We start from the raw sequence: 24,991 nt of genomic DNA on the forward strand, positions 1-24,991 counted from the left end.
CCATATCCAGTTCTAACTGTAGCTTCTTGTCCCACATAGAGATTTCTCAGGAGACAGATGAGGTGATCAGGCACTCCCATTTCTTTAAGAACTTGCCATAGTTTGCTGTGGTCGACACAGTCAAAGGCTTTTGCATAGTCAATGAAGCAGAAGTAGACGTTTTTCTGGAACTCTCTAGCTTTCTCCATAATCCAGCGCATGTTTGCTATTTGGTCTCTGGTTCCTCTGCCCTTTCGAAATCCAGCTTGCACTTCTGGGAGTTCTCGGTCCACATACTGCCTAAGCCTGCCTTGTAGAATTTTAAGCATAACCTTGCTAGCGTGTGAAATGAGCGCAATTGTGCGGTAGTTGCAGCATTCTTTGGCACTGCCCTTCTTTGGAATTGGGATGTAGACTGATCTTCTCCAATCCTCTGGCCATTGCTGAGTTTTCCAAACTTGCTGGCATATTGGGTGTAGCACCTTAACAGCATCATCTTTTAAAATTTTAAACAGTTCAGCTGGAATATCATCACTTCCACTGGCCTTGTTATTAGCAATGCTTTCTAAGGCCCATTTGACTTCACTCTCCAAGATGTCTGGCTCAAGGTCAGCAACCACACTACCTGAGGTGTACGAGACCTCCATATCTTTCTGGTATGTGGGGATAGTGCTGGCTTATTTAACAGGGTTCTCATAAAAATCCCTGAAATAATGCATGTAAATAACTTTGAACACTTGAAATAATTCTATATGAGCATTAAGATTTGGGAACTTTGGTGAAGAAGCAAGGGTATAAACTTCAAAAAGAGTGGTGGTCATAGAAGCTGCTTGTTGCTCACCGGGTTGGTGTTTTTCTGTAACAAGGGAGAAGTGCTGAATACATTTTGTTCCCAGGAGACATTGCTAATACAGTACATCCTTGCATACTATCAGCAAGGTGCAGCTGCTCAGTAGCCAGCCAGTTTTCTGCCTCTCTCCATCACTCTTCACTAGCACAATATCTTTCTGAGCATGTTCAGCCTTCGGTTCTGAAACACCCACATCTAATCAGACTACCCCAATTTCAACTACGGTATGTTGTCTGCTGCATAGCAGCCTGCTGTCCGATTATAGAGTTGCCTGAGACCAAGGAAATGCAATGGTGATGAATGGCTAATATCACATGGCTCTTCCTGAACCAGCTTGTCCTTTCGTAAACATTTCCCTCACCTTAAACACATCACCCTTTCAAAGGCCAAAGAAAAGGCCAATAATGGGTCATCATGAACTAGTTGGAGAATGGCTTGTCTGTGGTGGAGCCGTTTTCCCTCAGGGTGAAAAACATACTCCATGTCTTATCCCTTAGGCAAGCAAATATGTTGAAAAGGAGCAAACAGATAAGGCAGGGACTGATAGGGTTGGGCAGATGTGCACAAGTTCCCAGTACAAGTCACCAAAACAGGATTATCATGGCCAAAATTGTGCTAGATTACAGAATCCCTCATCGAAAAACTATACCACATTCTATCTCTTCACCCCGTACTTCAGGGAAAGAAGCTTGGGAAACAAAACATTTGTTGTTTTCCTAAGAAGAAGTCTTATCCAGCACTAAATAAGAGTTGTCACACTGTCAGTTACATATGCCACACTAATCGTCACATTTCCAAAGCTAAGAAATTTTTAATTGCTAGTTGTGAACTCAGGACTGTCAATATAGGGTGTAGTATGTACACACACAAACAAACCCACATTCAAAGCTATCTGTTTGCTGGCGCAGTAGGGAATGGAGGTAAGCAAACACTTTCTAGCAAATAGATCAATTGCTCCAGCCAGCTGAAACTGACAATTGCTCTATCCCTGACCTTGCATTTGGAAAGAAGATGGGCTCATGAACTCATTTCCACATGACAATGCTCCAGCAAAGTGATTTGCTTGCCTGTGAGAATAGTGGAGAGTTCTTCTCAGTCCCGTCTTCTCAGGCTCAATTGAAAGCAGCTCAGTGATGGCCTTTTGTGCTATAAGTGCAAGAAAGACTCCACAGAAGATGTGTGCAATTAAACCCACTTTGCTTGCTGCTCTTTTGATTCACAGAGACTCCCTGGGCAGGTGTTGCCACACACAATGGAGAAAGAAAACCTAATCTTTCCAGCAAAATGTACCACTCTTTGTCGCCCCCCTACCTCACACCCCAACCAAAACAAAAAATAAAACCCACAGATGGGAAAGTAAACATATTTTACTGTAATTTCTCTTTTGTAAACACACACTGATTACTGTGATCGCTATTTTAAAAAAGAATATGGCTGCTATCAATATACAGTACATGTTTTCTTACAAAAAGCAACTTCTTTCTATGTCTAATGGATGGTGTATGCTGAGCAGCAGCATCCAAGGAAGACCTTATTGTGTGGGTCCCTCTCCTTGGCAAGAGGAGGATGCTTTTCTGCAGGAAGAATGCTGACACAGCAGAAATAGAGGGACTTCATTAACTTTGCACATTTTCTTTCCTGCTCCCCCTCCTTACTATTTATTACCAACATCCAGAATTCTGTCTTGATGAAAAAGGCCACAATAAACAAAGCATCTGGCTTGTGAGCAAAACCTAATAACCAGGAATCTAAGCAAAAATGAAACTGTGTTAGAAAGCTTTGCCAGAACATCAGAACACAACCATGCAGCCTGCACAGAAACATACAGATGAGCCAAAGGTAGGAGCAAACACCTATGTCTGCAGGTTAAGGTGAACTGCTGTGATCCTGGTGGAGAGAAATGCAGGGAACTGCTTTAAAATGAGAGGCTCTAAGTAGGCTTGTTTGTATTAGAGGTCGCCATAAACTTCTCTGAGCAGCTGAATAAGCTGCAGGGACGTTCTCTTTGCCATCTGCTCCTTTCCCAGAACACCTCCTGCAAATCAACAGTCAGTCTGCTGGTTTCTATTCCTGTTAACCTCTAATTACCCACAAGGGCCCTTCCTTGCTTTGCTCTTTATCTGCGCCAGCTAATGCGTGAAGCGGCCTTCGCTTCCCATCTGTTCCAGCATTAGTAGAGTTAAAGAACAATGCAGCTTGCTCGTTTCAAGCATTCACTTACACAGATGCCCTGGTATTAACTCAATTTTCCACTGTTTGCAACTACTATCCATACAGGATTTGGAAAGTTTGCTTATTTCAAAGCCAAAAAATAGAACTTTCTCCTATTTGCTTGGTGCTTTCTTTACTGCATGTCAGCAACACAAATCAAACTCCCTCAATCCCCCATGCCCATCTGATTCAAATTATTAGAAATACAGAATTTATTAGCGCATGTTCTTTTAAACAGGCCTAGGGTGTCTCCCTTTCCCCCAGTCAGGACCCAAGGCATTAGTCAACACATCCACTACTAGGCTGTGATTCCTTAGACAAATGGATTTTTAATCTGCCCATGCATGCCTGAATTAGTAGGCACTACATGCAAGGTTTCTCAAAATAAAATTGAAAATGGGAATGAAACCTTGGCATTAATCAATCCCAAACAGTCGGACTTCACTAGCAGTATCATCTATATCTATACAGTATATCTGTTTGTAGTAGACCAGTTTTAGAATGAGGCGAGTTTGTTCTGAAATTCACACATCATCAACACCCGTGTTCATCAGCAGAGTCAGCATAGCTGGCTACAGCAAGTTGCTTGTGACCTACACCATCAGCTTGCTGTCGTCTCTTCCAACAAAATGAAAAGCTTTGGAAATGGCAAAAATTGATTAATAAACTGACTGATGCTTGTAAGAGTTCAGCCCCACCACAACTCAAACCTAAGAGCCCGCTCAGGGTCGTCCACGCTACCAATGTCTGAGGAACCACTAATCCCACACCAGCACCATAGTGCCAGGCTAGCTGTATGTGAGGCTACTTGGCCTAAGGGGGAAGTGCATGGAAGCACCTGCTTGGATCAGAGCCTAACTGAGAGCCCAGAAAGGTTAGAGTAGGCATCCCCAAACTCGGCCCTCCAGTTGTTTTGGGACTACAATTCCCATCATCCCTGACCACTGGTCCTGTTATTTAGGGATGATGGAAGTTGTAGTTCCAAAACATCTGGAGGGCAGAGTTTGGGGATGCCTGGGTTAGAGCCTCCAGCTCCTCTATAAGCTCCTGAGCTGCTTCACTGCTGAAGTAACAGCTCATATCCAAGCTGTAGCCAGTGGCGGAGGAAGGGGTGTGTGGTGGGTGCGGCCCGCCCTGGGTGTCATCCCTGAGGGAGGGGGTGACATCGCCACCCCGCCCCGGGACGCTCACTGCGGGCGGCGCCCCCTGGGACACTAGCCCTGCCCTCGCAGGCAGCTAGCCCACAGCTGCACAGCATGTGCGCCGCTCCGGGTGCCTGAGCAGCTAGCTCCGCCTCTGGCTGCAGCCTTGACCTGGGAAAATGGACAATGCTGTATTAAGGAGAAACAGATCCATTTATTCTGTTTTGCCAATAGATGTGGTCATCTTTTGTTAACTGTCAGAATGAACATTCTGATTTCATTGTATTAAACTGCAGCTTGTTTTATTAAATTTTGTTTTAAAAAATAAAATAAATAAATCTACAATTCATTAACTGACATTTTCAACTCTAAAATGATACTGTTAGCATGGAGGTTCCCCCCCCATACAATACACATTGTACTATCAAGTTGCCTTTTAAAATATAAATAAGCTGAATGCTGAAACACAGTTCCTGACAGCCTTGACTCTTAAAATCAGCACACACCAAACTCTTACTAGAACCCTTTTGCGTCTCTCAAACACAACGCTTAATGGGGAAGGAGGGATTTCAGATGTACATCCAGTAGTCAAGATCTTCCAGTTGCATAAATAATATCTGCTGACACTGCAGTCCAACACATGGTGTGCAAATACACCAAAGTAGGTAATTAAATGGTTTATTTTGTTTCAGCTATTGCAGGGAGCCAAGGATATTTCAGATCTCCCTGAGCTGTTCCAAAGATCTGCGGAGGTACTGCCTAGCATCAGCATCCCTGCCTGAATAAAAATTGAGTTATGTCTGCTTAATCCTGTTAATCGGTCATAGTCTCCTTGTACCCATTGTCTGTCTCCTGGTTTGCGTTCTTCCCCGCCAACTGCCCCCCCCCAAAAAACCCACTTCAGTGCATGGAAACGTCCTTTGCTGTCTGCATTCCCAATCTCAGTGATGACCTGCTTTTCAGTGAGACAGCCTCCCTACCACGTCTGTAAGTTTTCCAGGCCTTTTGTTCTCTTTGGGCACATCCAGGCTCCAGGCAGCAGAACAGGCTTATTGGTTGCCTCTAGCCAGAGCAGCTTCTTGGTGACAGCTTGGTTAGTAAGGCGTAAAATGAAGGGTTTTGTCCTGATATGCATATGGCTAGACATGTAAATGGAAAATAATTTAGTATTAAGAACCACTATTAAGTAAATCTGCTGCTGTTTAAAAAAACCTACAGCCATCCTTGCGAAAATTGCAATAGTCCAGCCTGTGAATGCCTCACTCCCCTTTTCACAAAACTACAAAGGAGGCATTTTATAGGTTATTGTTACCACTCAAAGCAATATGGAAAGCACACAGAAAATGTTGCTCAGCCCTATGTACAGCTGGATGCTGCAATATAAAATATATATTCACACATAGAGCAAGTCTGAAATCTGCCATTACCCCTAACAATGGGTGGCCAAAAGGTACTTCATGGGGAAGGAATAATGTGCCCATTATTATTGAATGAACGCTGTGGTCTAAACCACTGAGCCTCTTGGGCTTGCTGATTGAAAAGTCGGTGGTTTGAATTTGTGTGACGGGGTGAGCTTCCGTTCCTGTCTCAGCTTCTGCCAACCTAGCAGTTCGAAAGCATACCAGTGCAAGTAGATAAGTAGGTACCACTGTGGTAGGAAGGTAAGCGACATTTCCGTGTGCTCTGGCTTCCATCACGATGTCCCGTGGCACCAGAAGCAGTTTAGTCATGTTGGCCACATGACCTAGAAAGCTGTCTGTGGACAAACGCCGGCTCACTCTGCCTGAAGCAAGATCATATCTCTTACTACCTTTCACTTCCAACTAATTCTTAAGGACACAATAACATCTGCTTCATTTTGTGGAACAGGCCTCTTTTTAAATAAGAGTTCCACCTTTCAGCTTCTCTGGCAGCCAGTGCTAGTTATTTTGTGGAGAACTTGACCACAGGACCAAAAGCAACAGTGGCTTGTTTGTTTGTTTAAAATGTTTATATCTTATATTATCTTTCCAGTAACAAATCCCAAGGCAGCTTTAAAAAGAACAATAACAGCAAACAGCAATACAAAAAAGAGAACAGACAAAATTTGTTAACAGGCAACATACAACAATTCTGCAAAATAATTCAAACATTGAGGCTTCCAACAGAGCAGTTACATTTTAAAGATTATTTATTCAAAACATTTTTAGGTTGCCTTTAAAGACAAAAACTCAACTGAAGCCAGCCTGAACAAAATCTAAAACCATAAAACAACAAATGCAATAATTCACCACAATTTTAAAACAACAGTTTACAAAAAAAAAATTCCCAGGAAACCAACAAAGCTATGGCTAACAAACAGGCAGTTTAAAACAAAATACAGCATCTATAATCCAAAAAGCCAGAAGCATTCTTAATCAAAATCACCCCTTTTAAAGGCCATTCAGAGCCCCTCTGTAAGACAAAACCTATGAGAGCCATGCCCCTTGGAAGGGAACGGCACACATTAGGTGCCAGTGCTAAAAAGACCCTGTGCCTCATATCTGCCCATCTAACTGACTTTATCAGCAGGCTAGCAAGCACAGCCTATGAGCAAACTCAGGTCACATCCATGCTATCCATTAAAAAAAAATCATTTAACACATTTGGCTCTGTTCAAATAATTCTGGGCACTGTAGCTTGTTAAGTGTGCTGGGAATTGTAGCTATGGGATGGGTAAACTACAATTTGAAGTGAGTAGCCATGTACTTTAAATGTATGGTGTGGATGTGACATTTACCAGTAACTAGCTTCCTTAAAAATGAAAAAAAAGGTCTTTACACTGCAGCAGAAGGCCAGTAAGAACTAAGGTGAGTCTCCCTTGGAAAGGATTTTAAAGGCTTGGCACAGGGAGGAAATATAATTTCTGAAAGGAGATTTGTCAGGAGAAGCTTGTCTTAAAACACACACACACACACACACACACACACACACACACACCCCTCTCACTAGGGAATCCTTCATCCTCTCTGATCTCATGTATGGACGGAGTCATCGTGATTATTGCTTTTTGTGTGGCTCAAGTGCACATATTCAGTAGTGCCACGTATGCTCCTGGGTTGAATCCTCATGGCATTGTGTCCTGATGAGGTTTAACCAGACCTCCAGCATCTTCTCTTTAGGTACACAAACATCAATTGTCATGGGGAAATTACGGTATGTCTGCTCTTGATTTAAATTCACATTTCTCTCTGCTATGAATGTATTCATACAATGCAAAACAGCAATCTGAAACAGCTGAAATGATGCATGTTCAGGATTAGAAAGAACCCAAGTTGCCTCTTAACACATTTAAATCACTCTTTTGTGCTTACAGTCAGAATGGTAGAAGTGAGCCTTTCTTCCCAATTCAATACACAATTCTGTGTGGAGTGGCCATTCTGTTGTATGAGTCATGGGGAAGAAATTGCCCCAGACTGAAGTAATTCAGACAGCAGCATGATCTGACACACTATGGCTAGTTCTTTTCTTAAAGAAACTGGTCAACTTTCAAGACAGCAGATAGTCATTAATTCTACGTTAACACACAATGAATTAAAAAAGGAAAGATGATGTTGTAAGATACACTGGCCTCTCAGTAGGAGGATCCTTTCTGGTCAGAATCCTTGATTTATAAAGTTTTATGCAACAGAATACACAATTTCATATTATAAATGGAAAACGACTCAACGCATCCAAACTATGGAAGTCGTATCTGTCACCAGTCTTAAGGCGGAGGCGTTTTGCAGGCTGCCTCACTAAAATTCAAACTCCTGATTAAAACCGTGCTAGGAAACATTATTATTCCATACACAACTATGCTGCAGCCACCTTCATTTGTTTTTGGTGCAGTGCAAACATCTATAATGATACCATCATCAGGGTGACTATTGCTATAAGGAGAAAAGATGCAGATGTAGAATGAAGAAAAGTGGCACTTGTCCTGCATGAAATCCATAATACAAATCCTCAGGGGGTGGGGTGGGGGTGGGAAGCAACGATCAGAAGGGAAAGGAGGGTTGTAAAGCTAGGAGTGAGATTTTCTTTTTCTTTCTTTTGGTCTGAAGTGATAATAAAATACCACCGGAAATTGAACTTGCTTTTCAGATATCCAGTGTTACATAAAACAAACAAACATATGTATATATGCATGTGTTTCTATGTATTAGAGCACAATCTAACCCACCGAGCAGTGCTGGCTGAGGAGGTCAGAATTTGGCAGAGGTGTTCCTCCACTGAGCTCTGCACCTGCCGAAAGCATACAGAGGGTCCTGGGGCATTATGGGGTGGGGTGGAGTTGGCCAGCTATGGATCTACTGGATCTCAGGTCAGACTGTTTCCCAGAAAAGGGCTGACTTGAGCCCTTCTGCTACACCATCCGGGAGCTGGCACAGTAAAAATTACCAACCTCACATCACCGCCTAAAAAACACCCAACAACCCAACATTGAAAACCAGATGAAAACCAAACATGTCTATGAAGTAAACATAAAAATCCCATTTTGTGTCATATAATCAACTATGAAGAGCTAAAACAATTTCCTAAGGACTAAAATATAAACCAACCACTATCAAAAGTGGAAACTAAGAATATTAATGTCACTCTTTAACATACCGTATATCAGTTTTGAAATATAATACTGTACATTTTAAAAGAGTATTAAACAACATTAGGTGTTAAAAGGTATTGGGGAATTTTTGAAAAGTTTATTGCTGCTGAAAAAATGTCAACCTAGGACAGGTGCTAGGCGGGACTCTCTAGGAGAGAGCATTCTGGTGCCAGGGGGCCAGTGCAGAACAGCTCCTTTGACTTGTAGCTGCTTTCCATATTTCAGATTCATAGGGCACTCTAAGAAGGGCCTCTGCTGCTTATCTGAGGGCATAAACAGGAATATATAGAAAGAGATCTACCTTCTGGTACCAAGGTCTCTAACCTTATAGGGCCTTATAGGTCAAAACCTACACTTCAAATTGGGCCTGGAAATGAATTGAACACCAGTGCAAGAAAGAAAGGACTGTCATGCTGTGTTGACAATGCCCGGTGCTAGTTAAAGCTCTCACCATTATATTCTGCATAGAGTGAAGATTCTGCACCCTCTTCAAAGCTACACAGAATAAGATGCAGTAAAGCAAATAGGAGGTTACCAGAGCATGGGTCACTGAAGTCAGGTTATTTACATCCAGGTAGGCCAATGCCATGGTAGAATTCAGTCACTATGGAGTTGGAAAAAGGAATCCAGAAAGTAAATTTCAGCAAGGTGCTGGAAAAAAACATGAAGCATGGAATGTGGTGTGGGAAAACACACCTAAAAGGACAATGTTAGTAAGATTTCAAGAAGCAACATTCACATTTCTGCATAGGAGGTATTTAGCACTATTAAAACTCCATAGAATAAACCCTGTGATCTCAGATGAATGCTGGAAAAGTTGTGCAGAAAGAGGAAATTACTTTTATTTGTGGTGGGAATGAAAATCTAAAGGAATTTGTTTTTTGGTTTTTTTTCCCCTCTACGATCTCAATTATTACAGGCTAAATAGATTTGGGATACTGTGGGGTAAACCACAGAGCCTAGGGCTTGCCGATCAGAAGGTCGGCAGTTCGAATCCCCGCGACGGGGGTGAGCTTCCGTTGCTAGGTCCCAGCTCCTGCCAACCTAGCAGTTCAAAAGCACGTCAAAGTGCAAGTAGATAAGTAGGAAGGTAAACGGTGTTTCTGTGCGCTTCTCTGGTTCGCCAGAAGCGGCTTTGTCATGCTGGTCACATGACCTGGAAGCTGTACGCCGGCTCCCTCGGCCAATAGAGCGAGATGCATCGCAACCCCAGAGTCGGTCACAACTGGACCTAATGGTCAGGGGTCCCTTTACCTTTAAGTTCATGTTCTGCTTTTTGTATCCCTTGTAATTGTGACAACTTTGAGAACATGCTCTGCCTATATTGATGTTATTATTGTTTTCTTTCTTGTCAATTGTTAAAAATAACTAAGCATTTTTAAAAAAACGATTCTGGAAAAGAAAGGTCAAAACATTTTACCAGAGGTGGCCTGTGCCATTGCTTTCTAGGTATCTGCAGTGCATACACATACTGTATTCAAACCACAGCAAATGCGAAGTTCTCAAATTACATTTACTCCCTTTCTCATTCTAGCTATGCTGACCATGCACATCACATTTTCCAGTAGTTTTTCCAGAGGCATAAATCCGTGCAATGTCTATGAACATCTTTCCTGCCCCGTGGAATTACAGGGACAACTCGATATTTACTTTGCACTGTTGAGCAAAGGGTTTAAATTGTGTTGGAAAAGCCATCTGTTTGGATTAATAACTGCTTTGTTTCTGAAGCAACTCTAGCCCCGAAGTAATGGATTTGTTTCAGGCTTAAACACAGAGCCATTTTCCTTGCCATTTCATGGTTGAGTTTGCACATGCCTGCAGAAGCGTCAAGAGCTGGACAAAACAAGTCTGGTTTACAATTCCAGAAATACAATTTCCAACAGTTCAAGGAGAAATGTTGAAGCCTACTTTCTAAATAAAGTCTAATGCTCTGAAGAAATTTCTAACCCTGAGAGAGACTGACATATCGCAGGCAAATTCAACAAATTTATAATTCCAAATAAGGTGTGATCCAAAAATCCATGACAAACGTGATAGGAAGGGACTGCAAGTTCACCGTGTCAAATGCTTTTTAAGGGGTATGCTGGAACCACAGGGAGGAGGTGTAAGAGAAGAGAAAGAGAGAGATTGCATGAGTGCACAGTGGACCTAGCACATGCTCTATGTGCTATATATAAGAAGCCAGATCTCTAGTTGATGCTGACAACCCAGGGCACAAAGCTAAACAGATGGACCAACAGAAAGCTGATGGAGGCCAGCAGGACTGGGTAGAAGGGACCTCTGACCAATCCGATGCCCCAATGTGGCACAAAGAGGGGTTGGTTTGCTCTGCCCATTAATAGCTACATTTTAATTGTACACTGTTTTGAATTCTATGTTGTAAACTTCTGTACCCTGCCTTATGTGCAAAGCATTATAACAATGTCTTAATGAATGAATGAATGAATGAATGAATGGTCAGTTACTTTTCATCACTATATTATTGTAGTCCTAGCGAAAGATTCCAATAATGGATATTCCACAATGCCCACCCTTAAAAGCTATTCATTCATTTTCTATGATGGCACAGTTCAAAAAGCATATTGCCCAAAAAGCAAAGCCCATTAACTGATTTCACAGTTCCATGAACCCATTAAAAATACTGGCTACCTAATACATATACTGTATATGATGATATCCAGCATTAGTCATACTTGGAGTAGACCCATTGAAATTAGTGGGCTTAATCTAATTATTTCAATGGGTCTGTTCCATGTATGACTAACATTGGATATCGCCCACAGTGTTCAGGACCCTAGTTTTGGAGAGGGAAAAACTAATACTTTGTTACTCAATAGCCCCCTTGCAGAATTAGACTTGAGGATTTTAGAGTGTATTTACAGCAACATATCACTCATAAATAATGTCCAATATGTGATCCATTCTAATGCACATATATTATTCCTTGTTTGCTCTTAGAAAAACCTCAAAAGCTTAAATCGAGAGTCTCCAGTATTTAGCTGTGCCTTTTCTCCGTAACAGTGAAGGCCTGTTGTTATAGACACCACTCCACTTGTCCAACGTATTTGCTATAAGTAACAGAGCTACCATGCTAAAGTCACACTATACAGTTCTGATATAATGGAAATTTGTTCTGTTTGGTGAGCATTTTACTGAATAGTTTTTAAGTTGCTGTTCGACTTGCATTGCATTCTTTTTTTAAGGAACATTTGTAGCCTGCTTAATCAGAAAGTTGTCTAAGCAATGTACATAATAAAACTGTCAATGAAACACAGATAAAATAATTAAATCCTGTGCTCTTGCACAGTATTTTTACCCGCACTTGGCTGCTAGATGTGCAATGCAAATATTGTAGAAGCTTCTCTGTACTGTATTGTGGGCTGGCAAGCAGAAAAGGGGAAGGCAAAATTCCAGCTAATTAAATTGCTCATTTGGAGTCATGGTTTAAAGGCAGAAACAGGATGTTGGACATTTGGCAGGTTTTGTCTTACATTCTCTAAGCTACTCATATTTTTGAACTCTTTATCTGAGAGGTTGAACTGGTCAGTCAAGAGCTTTGCGCCTTTGCCTAATACAGATGTCAAGTTCAAACTCATGAGGATCTATGTTCCCATTTGAACTACCCAGTAACATCCTCCCCCCCTCCACCCACAAGTGCCTGCCACGTGCCTCACACAATGACCCTCTCGATTGCCTCAGCAGAGGCTGCCCTGCAGGAATGCTGGCTTGCATTCCAGAGGCACTTTTCAACTATCCCCATGGCTTCAGCAAGGAGAGGCATTTCAGAAAGAGAGCCAGACCAAGGCATTCAGCCAAATCCCAGAAGTACAGCAAGTAATTTAGGAGGAATGGGGTAGCTGGCTTTGCAACCTGAGCATTCAAGAGCAAAGAAATTACTGTCTTTATGCCACTAAGAGAGATCACCCTTTGAGGAGGATGTAACCTCTTAATACCTCTTCATTACATTTTCTGACTTTGTTCTGCGTACCAAGTTGGAATGCTCCAGCAAACAAAACAGCACTTGTTATGTGGAAGCCAAGCAACCTAAATTCCTGCAATGCAGGCCTTTATAAAGAGAATAACAAGATAGAACAATGAACTGCACAGCACTGAGTGGGGCAGGTGAGTGGAAGCATTGTTAAAGGTAAAGGTAAAGGGACTCCTGACCATTAGGTCCAGTTAGTCGTGACCGACTCTGGGGTTGCGGCGCTCATCTTGCGTTATTGGCTGAGGGAGCCGGCGTACAGCTTCCAGGTCATGTGGCCAGCATGACAAAGCCACTTCTGGCGAACCAGAGCAGCACAATGAAACACCGTTTACCTTCCCGCTGTAGCGGTACCTATTTATCTACTTGCACTTTGACGTGCTTTTGAACTGCTAGGTTGGCAGGAGCTGGGACCGAGCAACGGGAACTCACCCCGTCGTGAGGATTCGAACCGCCGACCTTCTGATCAGCAAGCCCTAGGCTCAGTGGTTTAACCCACAGCGCCACCCGCGTCCCAGGAAGCATTGTTAGTCCTGTTTAAAAAACTGGCTGATTTTCACAATAAGGTCCTGCTGCTTCCAGAGTCTAACCAACCACTGCATGGCTTCTCACACACCGCTTGATCCAACACAACAGCTCTGATGCAGCAAGATGGCAAAAGGTTAAGAAATACACATCCCTTTTAGTCTGTATCAACACTTGCGAGTTTGCCACTACTGCTGTAAGATGAACCATCCCAGACAGGATATATCTGATGCAATATGAGGTAATATAGTACAGTACTGACACTTCTCTTGACACAGTCACTACACTAGGGAGCAGCACACCTATCTTCAGTGCTGACTGCATGAGACTGCAAACCCCCCACCCACCCACCACGATATGTTGGTTAAGGCTGCTATACAGCCGGATTTTCCCGGACAATAACAGGATTTCAAAGGTGGAAATGACGTCTGGGGGAAATCAACGTCCTGAAATATGGCAACCCTAATGTTGGTTAGCTGCACATCATGGAGTCAACCCATGGATTTCAGCTGGCCCAGGCACCATTTGATGTGAGACAACCTGGTATTAGTGCCACTCTTAGTACCATGACACCCATGCACGACTAACATAAAGCAGGTCCTTTCTCTTCATGCGGGTGGCTCTGGTTAATTAGTTCAGAATCTCTCTCTCTCTCTCTCTCTCTCTCTCTCTCTCTCTCTCTCTCTCTCTCTCTCTCTCTCTCTCTCTGTCTCACACACACACACACACACACTCTCACTCTCTCACACACACACGTCTCTTGTGGCATGCTTGTACAGCTAGAAAATACAAGTGACACCAAAAAGACTTGGAGATTGCACCGTTTAAAGTGAATCTGGGACCAATTTTGGACGCTGGACCAATCTGCCTCTGATTTATTAAAAGCTTTTGTACTTCTAGCCTATTGGGGGAGGTGGAAAGAATCTCCTTGGTGCAAAGTCACTTCATAAATTTTATTGGAACTAAACTCTGCAAGTCTGGAAGCTCTCTTGCCATTTCCTTTAAGGTCTTCAGATCTGTTAAACGTTAACTGTAAAAAAATAATCATATCCTTCACATGACAAAGACACTAACAATCTGAGTCCAATAATTCACAGGGTAATGAAGGGAGTGGCCTTGTGGATTTTCATACTTCTAATGCCCCTCTGGCTTCAGAACAAAGACACCCATTTCCTCTCTGAAAGTTTCAAAGCCAAAATCTCTAGCTTTCCACAACAGACCACATCAATACATTCTAATGCTACATCTCTCATGGCACACAGTCAGCTTCAGAGTCACACATAAAAACATGCTATAGATGAGATACACAGGATGAGGTCCGCACGCCTTGGGGAGATCTAATGCAAATGAGGCCAAATAGTGCTTAGTGAAAAACACAACATATAGCAAACAAAACTGACTCTACTTTTTGGCACTCAGGGTGCAACCAGATGTGACATTGGGAGATCTGTGATCAGATTTCCTATTGTTGTTTTATGTAAGCTTAAAAGCAGCTGCAGGTCTCCCTGACTCTGGTCAGGACTGTGGTTTTGTGGGAGATGGGGTTCAACTCTTTCCTCTCTGTGATTCTAAATTCATAATCTGTCAACAATGTAATCATGTTGGACCCCGTTCACATAATACCATAGCTGACATACTATAGGTCAGAGGGAAATATTTAGACTACCAATTGGTCAGTGTCCTTGGGATCATTGTCAGTTACTGCAATTACAGGATGCAGAAAGGACATCTCCATGGGGGAGGCTGCACCCATTCTCATGACAATTGCCAGAGGTGGATTTAGGGAAATGTGACCAGTTCAGTCACACTGACCGACGAGCCTCGGGGGCACCACAGGAGATGCCACAACTATACTTTAGAATGGAGCACAAAAAGCAGACGTACAGAATTTTGGTGTTGCATAGGGTGCCACAGAAATTTGAGACCCCAAGGCCCACCAGTGCACTTGCACATCCTTGACACCTCTTTCAATACTAATGAATTATCCTAAAGTGGTTTCATAAGTTGGGGATTGGGGGTACTGTACAACAGTGATTCCACTGCTACTAGAGAATAATAGTGGAAAACTCTTGCTTGACACCATGACATTTGTGCTGTGTGGTCCCACAGGGTTCTATTTTGTCCCCAGTGCTCCTTAACACCTATATGAAATTGGAGGAAGGTGTAATCTGGAAATTTTATTATATTGATTTACCATATATACTCGAGTATAAGCCTACATTTTCAGCACCAAAAATGTGCTGAAAAAGCCGCCCTTGGCTTATATTCAAGTGAGGCGGGAGGTGGCGGAGAAAGGCACAGGACCGGGGGTTCATAGAAGCGCTGCGCTGCGACTCTCTGAACCCCCAACCTATGCCTGCTCTTTGCGAGGCGGTAGGGAGGGAGAAGTGGCGAGGAAAGGGTCCTTCCTCGCCGCTTCTCTCCCTACCCCACCGCCGACAGCTGGGGAAAGGCATAGGATGGTATTTATTTTTATTTTTGAAATTTACCAGTAGCTGCTGCATTTCCCACCCTCGGCTTATACTTGAGTCAGTAAGTTTCCCAGGTTTTTAAAGGTAAAATTAGGTGCCTTGGCTCATATTCAGGTCGGCTTAAACTCGAGTATATACGGTAGTGTATTTATTTTAGTATATTGATATCCCACCTTGCATCCATCACGGAACTCATGACGGTGTACATCTGGTTCCTAAGCAGTCTCCCATTCAGGCACTGACAAGACCCCAACCTGTTTAGCATTTGTAATGTGGCTACATCATATGCCCTCGGGGCTAACTAATAAGCACCATTATTAGTAGCAGAGCAAATAACAGAATGGTATTTGCATAATGCACAGAAACATAAGGAACATTGGGGGGGGGAGAGTTTATTCACCTGGTTACATGTGGATCTTTCATAATGGATGGAGCTTCAGTATAAAATTTTATTAAAACTCTCAGTTGCTTACCCTTCTTTTCAAAGCCAAAGAGAATAGTTTGTCAGCAAAATGCAGCCATGTAGTACCATTACATGGCATTCAACCAACAGCAGTTATTTTAGCAATGACCTACAAATTTCTAAGTGATTTTTTAATTAAACATACAAAATGGGATAGTGGAAGGAAAATCATCATCATCATCATCAACAACAACAACAATCAACCTACAGAGAAAAACTGTGGGAGAAGATGCTGAAAAGAGCTACTGTACTGGCATTGCCAGAATGGAGAATGACTTTGCATTCATTAAGTTAACTGCTTAGGAGAGCAAGAGAATATTTTATCACCACCAGGTGAGAAACTCTGTCTCTTTCCAAGACATGTTGTTGGAAGTGTTTGCTGAGGTGAAATGATGAGTCAAGAAACCTATTGTGAAAGATTTATACGATCTGAAGAGAAACCAGAGTATAATAAAGGAAATTGAATTGAAACCTATTGCATAGTGATTCTCTGCATGTTATTGCTCACTATGGCCTGAACACAGGCAGCTAAATATTGAGAAGTTGGGGTTCAACAAATGCCACTGAGAACATGGAAATTAGAGAGTACAATTTTTCCCTTCCATATTATGTGCTGGCTATCTGTAATAGTGGAATGGTTTCTGCTGTTGCCTTGGTATGGATTTCAGCACCAATCTTAATTTGTTATATTGTGTTTTATAGTTTTAATAAAATTGTATATGCATAACTGCCCTGAGGCTATGAGGAAGGGTGGTATAGAAATGAATGAATTAATATATGAATGAGGTCCTGCCTACAGAACTAAAATCTAGGTAGCTACTGTGCCTTGTTCAATAGGATGGCAATCCCAAAAAGTACAACAAAAAACATGTCATTAAAAGAGTCAAGAATAAGGGCTGCAAATCAGAATGCTAAATATGAAAAACTATTCAAGTTGCAACTCACTCTCAACGCCAAGGGCAATCTCCGAATCTCCTTGTGACTGTGCCCTCCACTGCACAGCTGATTGGAGCCCATCAGCAGGGAAAAGTGAGCATGGCTGAGTCATGCTGCAAAAAACCCTCCATGCTGCATAGAGGAAAAGATCACTCTGTTCTCCATGGGCAGTTGGTTGTATTTCCATGGAGTGTAGAGAAATAAGAAAAAAGCATTGGATGTGGGTGGGGGAAGATGCAATGGTAAAGGTGTGTTCTCTTACACTTTCCAGGTTTTCTAAATTATATTCCAGGTTCTCTAAATCTTGCTTTTAAGCCAATTCTCAGAGCATACACAAACAAAAGTAAAATAATAAACAATAAAACAAATACTCAGAAGTAACATGAAGTCAATAGAACAGAAACCACAATCATATACATTACCTGAGAATATAGAAAGTATTTGGCCCGGTGCCTGAATATGAGTAAGATAGGCAGTAGTGATGGAGCCTTAGTGAGAGCATTACATGATCAGTGCAGACCCTCCAAGTGCCCCTCTTTTCCATGACAGTCCTGGATTTACAGAACCCATCCCAGTTTCTGATTTGATCTCAGAATGTCCTGTTTCCCTTAGGAAGTCCCTATTTTCACAAGAGAAATGTTGGAGCATATGGAGTTATCTGACCCCAGAGCCATCTCAAGGCAGCCCTGTATTGGGAAGTTTTTTAAGATCGTCCAAAGATCACAGGGTGGTTTACAGCAAAACAAAACAAAACAAAACACATTTTAAAGACCATAGATTGTTTAAACAGCAAAGGCCTGGGTGAAGAAGAATTTTTGTTTAGCTCCATTCATTTACCATGTTGACATTGCCTTGGTACTTTTTAAAATCTGTGATATAGGTTATAGTGCAATGTCAGGCAAGAAGGAAGGATTGGGTTATAGTGTTGGCATCACAAGAGGTAGATGGAACTTTAATGGGAAAGCACATGGGAGGGGATGCAGACTTAACTACCACATTCATAGGCTCCACATATACCAATCAGATAAAGAAAATACCCCTAAACGCAAGTAATATAGTTCTAGCTACAGGTAGGTAGCTGTGTTGGTCTGCCGTAGTCGAAACAAAATAAAAATATTCCTTCTAGTAGCACCTTAGAGACCAACTAAGTTTGTCATTGGTATGAGATTTCATGTGCATGCACACTTCTTCAGAAGTTTGTCATTGGTATGAGCTTTCGTGTGCATGCACACGAAAGCTCATACCAATGACAAACTTAGTTCGTTTCTAAGGTGCTTCTGGAAAGAAGTAATATAGAGTACGCATGAGTTATCACACTCCCCATGAAGCAAATATTATCTTACAAGAAAAAGGAGGCTGACAGAGCAATCCTGTACATTGGGGATAACCAATGTAGTGCCCTCCAGATGTTGTGGGTCACAGCTCCCATCATCCCTGACCACTGGCTGGGGTTGATAGGAGTTGCAGTCCACAACATCTAGAAGGCACCACATTGGCTACCCCTGCTGTACATGCTTACTCAAGTCCTACTGTGTACCTTGGATTAAGTGTATGCAGGATTGCTGCCTAAGGTGACAAACCTACACATACCTAAGTAAGCATCAATGAGCATATTGACACTTACTTCTGAGTAATCACAGCAGGGGGTACGCTGTTAAGAACTGTAGTTGTGGAGTGTTTCAGTAATGCTTCTCCCAGCTGGTGCCAAATCTCTGCAGGCAGGAGTCAAAGCTCTGAAACAATTTTACATCACAGTCTTCTGACAAAACATGGCTAAAAGAAGCAAAAGCACTGAGCCACTGGGGACAACTCAAAGGGAGGGTGATATACTTTGTTAAAGCAACCATCTGCTATTATGGATAAGCAAAGAAGATTCCTATCATTATCTTGGCAAAGAAGGGTTTGAATGTGGTTATCTGCAAAAGGTTCTGAAACCAAAGGTGGTGTTTGACAGGAGTTTCTATGGATCACGAGGGGCAATGTGCTGTTGAGGTCATGTCCTTCTTGGAGTTTCCTATAGGCCTCTGACTGAACACTGCTGGACCAGATGAGCCTGTGATCTGATTCAGCATGGCTCTCCTTATGTTCTTATAAGGCAGGGAATCCATGCTCTGCACGGGTGCTTGCCTTAACTTTTCTTTCAAATTTCCTGGTTCCTATCACCTTGTACCCTTATAAGTTCACCCCATATTATACCCTCTCATGTCAATGTTTTCCTTCACATTTAATAATAATAATAATAATAATAATAATAATAATAATAATAATAATAAATTTTATTTGTACCCCACCCTCCCCGGCAGGAGCCAGGCTCAGGGCGGCCAACATCATAAAACTAACATAGTATACAAACAAAGAACATAAAAACAATCAATCAATTAATTAAAACACATCTTAAAATTAGTTCAGAGCAAATTAAAATCTAGATTCTAGACAGCAGTCCACGGGTAAAATTGAGAGTGGTTAATATTCTCCAGGGCCAACTGTTACCACTGGTCTTATAGTTTCAAAAACTATTCTGAATTCTATTAGATCCAAAAATGTTGCTGTTAAGATAAAACACACACACACACACACACACACACACACACACACACACACACACACACAGTTTTTCTACCCAGACTAATGGATGTGGCTGGAGTTCCTGACGCAAATGAAGGCTCAGGTGCTTAGTGGGGAAGAAGCGTCTATCTTCTTCTTCTTCTTCTTCTTCTTCTTCTTCTTCTTCTTCTTCTTCTTCTTCTTCTTCTTCTTCTTCTTCTTCTTCTTCTTCTGACTAAAGAAGAGTTCACATCACATGCTAAAATGCTTCTGCATGGAATTCACTTTCCAGGCAGAAATTTGTGCAGATCACCATTTGTCTATGCAGAGACTTGCACACATGTAGGCTCGTCACACCTATTTACAGACATGTTGGATTTGCACAATTTCCTACATAAAATGACTTCGGTTTAAGAATTTTAAGAAGTGGCTCCTGGTCTCATCGAGTGTTCTTCAACACTAAGTGCATTGCAGATGACTGCATTTTGAATGAAATTCTGTTCCAAAAAGGCAGCACAGTGTGCCACCATAAGAACAGGGCCCATACATGCATCTTTAATAGGTTTGCCAAAGGGATTGTTAATAAACAGGCAATTGCTTACATATAATAGTTGGGACTTGGTTATTAGACACGTAGGAAAAAGTTGAGTGAGAAAAGTGGTGCGGGTGGGTGTCCCCCCTCCCCACCCCTGCACTCTCGTCCCATCAGGTATGTGTTACTCTTACTCTGTCCATTCCCCCAAACTCCATTGCCATAAAACAGAGTCCTTTGTACCCTGTGATGTCCTACCTCCTTTTCATCCATTTCAAAACCTCTGGGGGCAGGGAGAGATTCTGCTGAGGAGAGTTAAGACAGAGAAGAGAAAGCCTACAAGGACTTCAAGGCTTAATTTAACTGTCACTGGGATGAAGCATTATATAGACTGCAGCTCAATAGCAGAGTTCTGAATCCATATGTTTTATATACAGCAAGCCACTTCGTAGCTGCATAGAAACATGCTCTGATTTAAATACCACTTGGAGCAATTTCTATGCACAAACTAAGTGCATTCTGTTCAGTGACTGGTCTTGTGTTCAGGGAGGTATTCTTGGCCAGGGAAAGGTGGATGAGGAACACCAACAGCTATACAAAAGCAAAGCCCAATTGTCTCTGAAAAGAACCCAGTGATTAGTTGGACATTCTTTCAACTGCAATGTCATCCTGTGCCTTTTAGAATTGTATGGTTGCAAACTGATCTAATGGTCAGAAATAGACTCTTCTAACTATGCACAAATAGTTTTCATTTCCATCCTTTGGCTGCAGGAAGACTGATTAATACATGGGCTGTGTGTCCTAAGAGACCTACATTGGCTCCCAGTACGTTTCCAAGCACAATTCAAAGTGTTGGTGCTGACCTTTAAAGCCCTAAACGGCCTCGGTCCTGTATACCTGAAGGAGCGTCGCCACTCCCATTGTTCAGCCCGGACACTGAGATCCAGCGCCGAGAGCCTTCTGGCGGTTCCCTTACTGCGAGAACCAAAGCTACAGGGAACCAGGCAGAGGGCCTTCTCGGTAGTGGCGCACGCTACCGAGAGGTCAAGGAGATAAACAACTACCTGACATTTAGGTAAAGGGACCCCTGACCATTAGGTCCAGTCGTGACCGACTCTGGGGTTGCGCGCTCATCTCGCATTATTGGCCGAGGGAGCCGGCGTATAGCTTCCGGTCATGTGGCCAGCATGACAAAGCTGCTTCTGGCAAACCAGAGCAGCACATGGAAACACCGTTTACCTTCCCGCTGTAGCGGTTCCTATTTATCTACTTGCATTTTGACGTGCTTTCGAACTGCTAGGTTGGCAGGAGCTGGGACCAAGCAACGGGAGCTCACCCCGTCACAGGGATTCGAACCGCCGACCTTCTGATCAGCAAGCCCTAGGCCCTGTTTAGGGAAGTTTTTAATCTGTGATATTTTAATGTATGTTTGTATTTGTTGGAAGCCGCCCAGAGTGTCGGGGGAAACCCAGCAAGATGGGTGGGGTATAAATTAATAATAATAATAATAATAATAATAATAATAATAATAATAATAATACAAAATCCCATGCATGGTATTAGGCCCAGAACTCAACAGGCTGAGAATCTGAGCTTGTTTTCCTGGAAGTTTCTAGCCCTTTGTGGTTGTAAAAAAGATAGACCTGAAAGCACCTGGGCAAGGTCTGATGGGATCTCGGCAGTTAAGAGAAGAGGCTGAGCATCATTTCCAATGTTCAGGGAGTAAAGCTCCAATGTCCTCCCCTTTTGCGATGGGCAGAAACAGAATAAATTGTGCAATATAAGCTAATATATCCACAATGTATGAATCTGTTTATAAATTATGGACTGCAAATTTCTGCTTTTATTGGTGCAGAGTATAGGATACCTTGCCACAAATATTTTAATCTGTGTCAATAACCACCACTGGTTATTTTTAATAAACAGAAAGTAAGGCTTAATTGGTGAAGGGTTTAACAATATTTATTCTAGCCACCTTCTCAATAGCTCTTGACTGGTTACTAATCATAGCTATCCTCCAATTTACAAAGGGGAAACTGATGCTGACCAGCCTATGGCGAAGGGACAGGATGATGCCTTCCCAGTTTCATGCACAAAAGCCTCTTGGACTGGCAACAGAACCTTACTTCACCATTGGTGATGGGGCAGCATCATCTACTGCACTTGAAGGCAGCAGGGTAGCTTAGGGGCCACAGGGAAGTGTATATGCCATACATAGCTCTGTCTTGAAACACCTTGCTGCAACACCCCACCTTAAAGCATCCACGTGGAGACACCTGTTGGTGGGGAAACGAAGATGGAGATTGCAGAGAAAAGAGAAGATGAGCAATGAGGGAAAAGGAGGAAGCATGAACAGAGGTGTTGAGAGGGAGCCTGCGTGCTACAGACAGAAAATGAAAGTTAAATATTTATTTATTTATTTATTTATTTTAAGAAAAGCACCATTGTGTTCAAATGGCAACAAAAATGCTTTCCCATGTTCAATAGGGTAAAAGCAGCTCTTGAACTGATAAAAAAAACCTTTAAGTGGTTCTCAGAGCAATTTGAGGATGTACTTTCTGCTAAATAGAAGAGAACTAAATCCCTTTGAGAATTCCTCCCCACAGGAGGCGTTATTATTACAACAAGGAGGTTAGCACATCAACACAAAGCCCTGTCTAAGGTGCAGGAGCAGATCTACAAACTGGACTTAGGAGTACCTAAGTGTAAGCAATCTGCAGCACACGCTCTCAATATACTTTTCTTCCATTAGAATCACATGTTTCTTTCCTTCAGAAGCTTATGGGGTATAATTAAATAATTTAATTTGTACCAGGAAATGAGAGGGCGAGAGATGGAGAATCCTTGTGGCTCACATCATGGGCGTACCCAGGATTAAAACTAGGGGGGGCAAGGGGAGGGGCCAAGGCACGGAAGGGGAGGGGCCACAAAGTGGGCGGGAACAGTGAACTCGCGCTCCGCCGGGCTGTGCCCCTCCCTAGAAGCAGGGCTGGTGGGCGGAGGCGGAGCCCAGCCCAGCGGAGCGCGAGTTCGGCGTTCCCGCCCACTGCGCCGCGCTCTCTGGTTCCCCGCCGCGCTTGGCCTTGCCAGAGGGCGTGACGGGGAGCTGGAGGGAGGGCGCAGCGCGGCGGGCGGGAACGGCGAACTCGCGCTCCGCCGGGCTGTGCCCCTCCCTAGAAGCAGGGCTGGTGGGCGGAGGCGGAGCCCAGCCCAGCGGAGCGCGAGTTCAGCGTTCCCGCCCGCCGCGCCGCGCTCCCTGGTTCCCCGCCGCGCTTGGCCTTGCCAGGGGGCACGCCGGGGAGCTGGAGGGAGGGTGCGGTGCGGCGCGGCGGAAATGGCGAACTCGCGCTCCGCCGGGCTGTGCTCCGCCTCTGCCCACCAGCCCTGCTTCTAGAGTAGGGCAGCTGCCCTAACTTGCCCCGTGGTGGGTACGCCCTTGGCTCACATGAAGACCCTCCCTGGAGCCCAAAGAGCACTTCACTGAGGGCAGAGAAGAGACTGGAGGTGCAGCGGTGTTTTGTTTAGGCTGGTCAGCCTCCCCACCTAACAGCTGATGTGTGCTGTGGCGCAGCAGCCACTTTTCTTTGCATCCCCCAGCCTCCAGCTGGCCCCAGAGCTTCAATTTCAGTTGTGGATATTTTTGCCATGGTCTTTTTTATCTGGATTGGAGAGAAAGCTGCAGAGAGGGCATTTAAAGGGTGTTTAGAGGGTGCTCTCCACTTACCTGATTTTCACTGATGTGTGCCACAATGTAACCCCCATGTAAGTGGGGAATTGCGTGTATATTTGATTCAATTAGTTTCACCTAGAGTTGTGCAAAGAAGATTCCAACCCCTGCTACCAATTCTCCTTAAATTCCAACCAAAAAGTATGGGGGATCCTGCTTGAATCTCTCCCCTTGCCCTCTGATCTTAGGTTTTATAAAAGTTCATTTTCATACTTAGGTGCCAGAATTAAAAACCCTTTAAAGAAAACCAATGCTTCAAAAATGCCATACATGGTCAATGGTGAAGCTATACAAATAAGAGTTTTTCACAAACCACTTACAAAATGTTTCCAGGTGTTGGCCTCTCCCATGATGGCAGCTGACAACTTGGTCGCTGACCACAAGAGGAAAAGGAGAACTTGTGAATTTAAATGTAAGTTACAGATGTCATATAAACTTCCATATGCAATTAGTGCAAAAAAACCCCACCAACCATCTAAAAGATTCCAAAAATATTTCTATGCCAGTTAAGACTTTTGCAATATCTTTTATACACATAGATGGCTACAATTCTGCATTACTCAGCAGAGGCACTTTCCAGTTATTGATGTAAGAAATCAGAAGGCAAGGGCCCACAGCACTAATACTTCTAACCTATGATAGGCCTACTGATAAATCTTGGCTTTCTCTCATGGCCTCTCCCCTCTGTTGCATCTCCAGGAGAAAATTGGTTGCATATGTAATCTACTGCTTTTCAGCACCACTCTGCCTGCAAACCTAATTTAGTACAGTGGTAAAAACCTTATAATGCAAGCAAGCATCAATTTTTTGGCTTACATAATCTATTGAATCAATGTCTGAAACTAATTGCTCTCATGGAAAAACTGCTAGCCTTGCAAGACAACCCAAGCTACCATCTCACCACCTTTCACTTCCTAGAACCATTAATCACACCCAGATGATTTATAGGTTATTGGGATTTTCTGATTAATTTTCCACATCTCCAGATCTGTCTGCCTCAGGTAGATACAGAGGGCAATA

At 43.0% G+C, this 24,991-nt stretch overlaps 1 protein-coding gene across 1 annotated transcript in view; it reads right to left on the reverse strand.

The window, feature by feature from the left end:
• Positions 1 to 24,991, reverse strand: part of ZSWIM5 (zinc finger SWIM-type containing 5) — a 118,841-nt gene that overhangs the window by 45,295 nt on the left and 48,555 nt on the right. The gene's annotated exons all lie outside the window — the stretch shown is intronic.

This window comes from Zootoca vivipara, chromosome 7, assembly GCF_965207765.1.
Source record: "Zootoca vivipara chromosome 7, rZooViv2.hap1.1, whole genome shotgun sequence".
NCBI lineage: Eukaryota > Metazoa > Chordata > Lepidosauria > Squamata > Lacertidae > Zootoca > Zootoca vivipara.